Raw genomic sequence first — 6,248 nt, 5'->3', positions numbered from 1 at the left:
GATTGCAATCTATGAGGCCCTGTGAAGGTAGGGGTTGGGGGGTTAGGGAGGAGGGAGGGAAGGGAAGGGGGGGAGAGGGAGAGAGAGAGAGAGAGAGAGAGAGAGAGAGAGAGAGAGCGAGCGCGAGAGCGAGCAGAGGAGAGGAGGGATAAAAGGGGAGAGGACAGGAAAGGAGAGGAGGGAAAAGAGGGGAGGGAAGGGGAAGTGAGAGGAGGCGAGGGGAGAGGAGAGGAGTGGAGGGGAGGGGAGAAGAGAGGAGCGGAGGGGTGAGGGGGGAAGGGAGGGGAGAACAGGGAAGAGGAGAGGAGGGGAGAGGAGAGGAAAGAGAGACAAGGGAGACAGACAGAAAGGCACACACACACACACACACACACACACACACACAGAATAGCGAAATGGAGAGAGAGACAGAGAGAGAGAGACAGACAGACAGACAGACACGGATCTAGGTCAGGGAGACTACACATGGGTATTCTTCTGAGTGATTTTATGTGTTTTCTCAATCGCCACCTATGGAGATAAAAGTCGCTCCCATAAGATGAAGGGAGTCCTTCTGCCACTGCCCCCGGCCCCGCCCTCCAGCACCGCTTGTGTTTGTCAGGGATTCCAAGCCAAAGCACGTGGAGGAGTGGGAGAGCTTCCTGGCGGCCCAAGGGGGAGGAAAGTCCGGCAGCATGAGAGAGGTAGTTGGCACGGGGAAGCTGGAGGCAGGCTGACGAGAAGATGGGTGAGGGGGCAGGGAGGAGGGTTTCCCAAGTTGGAGCGCCAAGACGAGGGAGGGGAGCCGTCGGTGGTCGCGTTCTGACCCCGACCCCGACCCAGACTGGAGCGGATCCCTGAAAGGAGGCGGTTCGGGCTCTCCGGCCGAGAACGCCCCTCTCTTCCTCTTTGTGCAGAAACACCTTCCGCGGACCGAGAAAGTCCATCCCGAGACCCTCGTCGGAAGAGTCCTTTCCAGACCCATCACGATCCTCCTGGGCCAAGGGGTCCAGGGGATGGGGCGGGGCCTCCATTCGATCCGTCTTCCGTCCGTCCATCCATCCGCAAGATCTTGAATATCCATGTAGGATTCCGGATGGTAGCAGTTTTCCAGGATCCTCCAGATCCTTGTAAGACCTCTCCTGGCAGATTCGACCCCTAGGTCGTACCGCGCAGCACAGGGCACTAGATTCAGTCCCTCGGGACGAGGGTTCCTGAAAAAGACCAGGAAAAAGAAGAACACAATCACTGTGGTGTGCACCAGCCAGAAACCAGCACAACCTCGTCACTCTAACAGACTTGCCAAAGGCGGGGTGAGGAGAGAAAGTCATAGGATGGCTACCATCCCTCCCACCCCCACCCCACACGCCAAGCCCCCCAGCCCATCGTCATCCCTGCTCCCCTCCCCCTCCCCCTCCCCTCCATCGACGCCCGCCTCCCGCTTGTACCCCACTCCTCTGAACCCAGCACCACCCACCTCGGCCTGGACGTGCTCGGCTCGGCTCGGCTCGGCTCGGCTCGGCTCGGCCCGGCCCGGCCCGGCCCGGCCGTCCGGCCGACTTCTTCGCAGTGTCTAAAATAGCGCCCGGCCGACAGGCAGGTGGCACACGGCACCCGGCAGGGGAGCGAGCGGGACGGTTCGGGATCTCTGGGCGGCGGGGACACGCGGCCGGACAACCAGGAGCACGGACGGCCTGGCGTGCGTTTCTCCGCTCGGGGGGCCTCGACCAGGGACTGTGGTACGGGGAACGGGGACACACACACACACACACACACACACACACACACACACACACACACACACACCCACCCCTTCACCCCCACCCCCACCCCCACCTCTGACAGCTTTCATTTGTTTTCGGCCGACCGTCCCTCGATGAGGTACAAGTGCCGGGGCTGGGGCTGGGGCTGGGGGGTGGAGTTCCTCCCTCCACAACGACCCCACACGGGCTCTGTTCCAGTCACCCGAGTCCTCTTCCAAGTGAGACCACAGGCCTCCATCACCCGGCGTGAGCACTCGGGGGAAAAAGTCACCATCCTCATCGCTCCGCTCCACCTCTACACGTGAAGAACAGTTCCCAGCCCACGCCACTCAACCCCACCCCAGGCCCCGATGCCACCCACCGCAGTGGAGAGAAACGAGACGAATCCACAGACGTCCATCCATCCGATGAAGAAACGGACGGCCCCATTCCAAGGAAGCATAGATATCTAGTCAGGAGATTCATCGAGTACTATGGAGGCGGTGGGAAAGGGGGGGAGGGGTGTTGCGGTGGGGAGGGCCTAGAGATCCAGCAGTACAGCTCGTGCTTAGCATGCAAAAAATAAAGGCCCAGGGTTCAATCCCCAGCACCTACTCTTCAAAAATAACCCGCGGAGAAGCAAGACGGCGGAGTAGAAGGACACTCGTAGCTCACCCTCTCCCACAAATACACCAAAACTCACATCGACGGACCCACTCGGCCAATCGGAGCACCTGCGGAACTCCGACAGAACACCGCCCTCTTCGAAAGACAAAGACGCCCAAAATCTGGTAGGAGAAAAGGAGAAAAGAAAGAGTAAAAAGCAAAACAGTGCGGGAGGGACCGGTCCCGCGGGGAGGGAGCGGCAGAGGAGGAATAGGGCTCGTTCGCCAAAACTGCCCCTCTCCAACGGAGAGGCCGACGGGACGGAGGGGGCGCCCCCGAGCCTCAGATCTACCCAGAGCACCCCTTGACCGACCGATCCAAGTGAAACGGGCACAGAGGGTCCCCGCGACACCCAGCCCGAGTCGCAGGCCGGCAGCCAGGGGCCGGGACAGGCCGCACGAGCCGGGCGGAGGACCAGGGCGGCGGCCGGGAGGGGATACAGAGCAGAACAACCCGCCCCCCCCCCCGTCCATGACGGGAAAAGAAAGGCAAAGCAACACGGCCGGTGTGCCCTGGGGGGAGGGGCGCCGTAGCCTCCGTCTCCTCAGATCCGCGGCGCCATCACCGGCGCTTCTCGCGAGAAGAGAGGCGGGACGCAGCCACAGCCGCCATAGCCTCTGGCGTGCAGCATGCGGGCGGGGGCGGGGCCGAGACTCGAATCCGCACCCGGGGGCTCCGCAGCCTTCTAGGCAGGACTGAGATTCGTTTACAGCCCGAGGCAGATAGGATATTTCTGCCCCGGTACCTCAGAGAACTCGCGCCACCATGACTAAGAAGGAGCCGAGTTTGGGGACGCAGCTAGGGGCGGGGCGGTTCCACGGTCTTCCCCGAGCCCACCTACGGAGAGGAGCGCCGCCGACCCGAGTCGGAGCACACAGCCGCACAGAGCAGCGGAACGACCGGGGCCGGGAGAGGGCGGGCGGCCAGCCAGCCACCCTCCTTCCCGGGAGGAACGCAGCATCCGACCGCGGTGCCGGGAACACGTCCTTCCCCCCACCCCCCTTTTTTTTTCCTTTTCCTTTCTCTTTTTTAATCTCTCTTCTATCGGTTTTACCTTCTGTTACCTTTTTAACCTTGACTTTTGAACAGTCGTCTACGTTGACGGTTTTAATCCCTTTTAAATGTTTCCTTGAAAATCTTTTTATTCTTCTTATTTTTAAACATCCACCCCCTTTCCTTTTTCTCTTCTCTTGGTTTAGATCTCCTGTTATTGATTATTTACAGGTTTCAGATATCGTTTCTCGATTTTTTTTTCTCCTTTTTATTAAGGTTATTAAAAGACGTCTCAACTCGATCGCTCTTCTGCTTCCACTTACTCTTCTATTATTGATTACACAGTGTCTTCAAACCTTTTCTTTCTCCCTCCTTTTCAAATCCTGTGTTTTATCTCTTGTTAAAATCTGTTCTATTTCCGATTACCTTTTAAAAATTTACTTTTGAAACAATTGTGTTTTATTTTCTGATCTTTTCTATTTTTTAAAGGCTTTTAGAAGACGTCTCAACTCGATCGCTCTTCTGCTTCCACTTGCTCTTCTATTATTGCTTGTACACTGTTTTCAAACCTTTTTTTCCTCCATTCTTTTAAAATCCGGCTCCCCCACCCCCCTCCCCCTCCCACCGTCTCTGTCTCTGTCTCTCTCTCTCCCCCTATCCCCCTCTCCGTCTCCCTCTATCTCCCTCTCCCTCTCTCTCTCTCTCTGTCTCTCTCTCTCTGTCTCTCTCTCTCTGTCTCTCTCTCTCTGTCTCTCTCTCTCTCTCTCTCTCTCTCTCTCTCTCCCCCCTCTCCCCCCCTTTTAAAGTTTTATTCCTCTATAGGCTTTAGATAAATACCTAAACTCCTTAAGGACCACAATAGATAACTGATACTCCTTAAGCCACAGTGCCAGAGAGATAGGAGCAGCATGAGGAAGCAGAGGAACCACTCCCAATGAAAAGAGCCAGAGAAATTCCCTGAAAGCACGATCCACAAAATAGACACGGATGGCCTGCTAGATCAAGATTTCAAAAAAGGAGAGATCCAAGTACCGAAGGAACTCCAAGTGATAGTGTTTAGATGTATACTGTACGTCAAAAACGAAATCGAAGCTCTAAAGAAGAGTCAAGGAGAACTGGTCAGCTCATTGGCTGACATGAGAAGTGGTCTAAAGGCTGTCCAAAGGAGGCTAGATCACGCCGAGGAGCGAATAAGTGGCCCAGAAGACAGGACAACAGAAAGAACCCAATCAGAACAGCTGAGAGAAAAACAAATAAAGAACAACGAAAACAATCTCAGGGACCTACGGGACCATCGAAAGCGTGCCCATCTACGCACAATAGGGGTTCCAGAAGGGGAAGGAAGAAGCAAGGGGGTCGAAAAGGTATTTGAAGAAAGCATGACTGACAATTTCCCAGCTCTAAGGAAGGAATCCGATATCCAAGTCCAGGAGGCTCAGAGGGTGCCAAACAGGGAGAACTCAAACAGACCCACACCGAGACCTATCCTAATCCAGATGGTCAGAGTCAAGGAGAAAGCAATGATCCTAAATGCCTTTAGGCAAGAGAAAAACAAAGAGTGAGTTCCAAGGGAACCCCCATAAGGCTCTCAGCGGATTTCTCTCCACAAACACGTCAGGCCAGAAGGGAGTGGCAAGATCTATTGAAATTCCTGAATGAAACACAAAACAAAACAAAACAAAACAAAACAAAACAAAACAAAACAAAACAATGCAGCCTAGGATACTCTATCCAGCAAAGCTATCCTTTAGAATAGAAGGAGAGGTAAAGAACTTCACAGACAAGCAAAAACTAAAAGAGTTTTGCAACACTCAACCCATGCGAAAAGAAACATCCACAGGTCTACTCTAAATAGAGAAGAAGCAGGACGGTACAAACATGAGACACTCATCCCCGGAAAGGTGATCACTACCGTTCATTCCAAACAGAATAAACACAAAATTGTAAAAGAAGACATCTAAACCATCAGGAGTGACAGAGGGAAGCAAGAAAATAGAGAGACTTTTATTTTTCCCCCTTCTCCTTCCTTTCTTTCTCTTTGAAACGTTTTGTTCTCGGTAGGATGGGCTTGAGATTCTATTACTATCTGTTTCGTACAAACAGTTATAGTCCTAGGTGAACAGATTTCCAAAAAAAAAACACGAACGAACGAACGAACGAACGAACGAACGAACAATACAGAAACAGACCGACAGATTACAAACTTGAGGTTGTCAGGGGTAAGGGCGGTGGGACGGGACTGGGATCTCCACATGTAGAATAGATAAACACGATGGTACCGTGGAACACGGGGAAGAAAAGTTAAAAAAAAAAATCAAATAAGCCAAATGACGCCTACCCGCCCGAAGAAAGAAAAGTCCATAGACACGGACACGCATGCGTACAGACACCGCATACAGAGAGAGAGAGAGAGAGAGAGAGAGAGAGAGAGAGAGAGAGAGAGAGACAGACAGACAGACAGACAGACAGACAGACAGACAGACAAAGACAGACAAAGACAGACAAAGACAGACATACTTAAGCCAAGCATGCAAACTAAAAATCCCTACATGACGTGAAGCAACCCAGATCATCCAATAACCAAGGACGCCCGGTCAACTAGAGATCCTTGGGGCCACAGGAGGCCAGGTAAGCCGCATAGGCACACGGAGTACAATCCCTCGGGCCGCGGGCAGCTGAGAGGGCCGCGACAGCTGGTCGAACGCGTTGTGGGGGGGGGATCCACTGGGAGATCCACTCGGGACGCGATGAGAGAGACACAGAGAGAGAGAGCCGCGACGGCTGGTCGACCTCACGGGGGGGATCCACTCGGGGATCCCGTAAGGACACAGGGAGCGAGAGGGCGAGAGGGCGAGAGGGCCGCGGCGG

The sequence above is a fragment of the Vicugna pacos genome, unplaced genomic scaffold (genome assembly GCF_048564905.1).
Source record: "Vicugna pacos unplaced genomic scaffold, VicPac4 scaffold_8, whole genome shotgun sequence".
NCBI classification, from domain to species: domain Eukaryota; kingdom Metazoa; phylum Chordata; class Mammalia; order Artiodactyla; family Camelidae; genus Vicugna; species Vicugna pacos.
Note: the sequence above shows the minus strand (reverse complement) of the source record.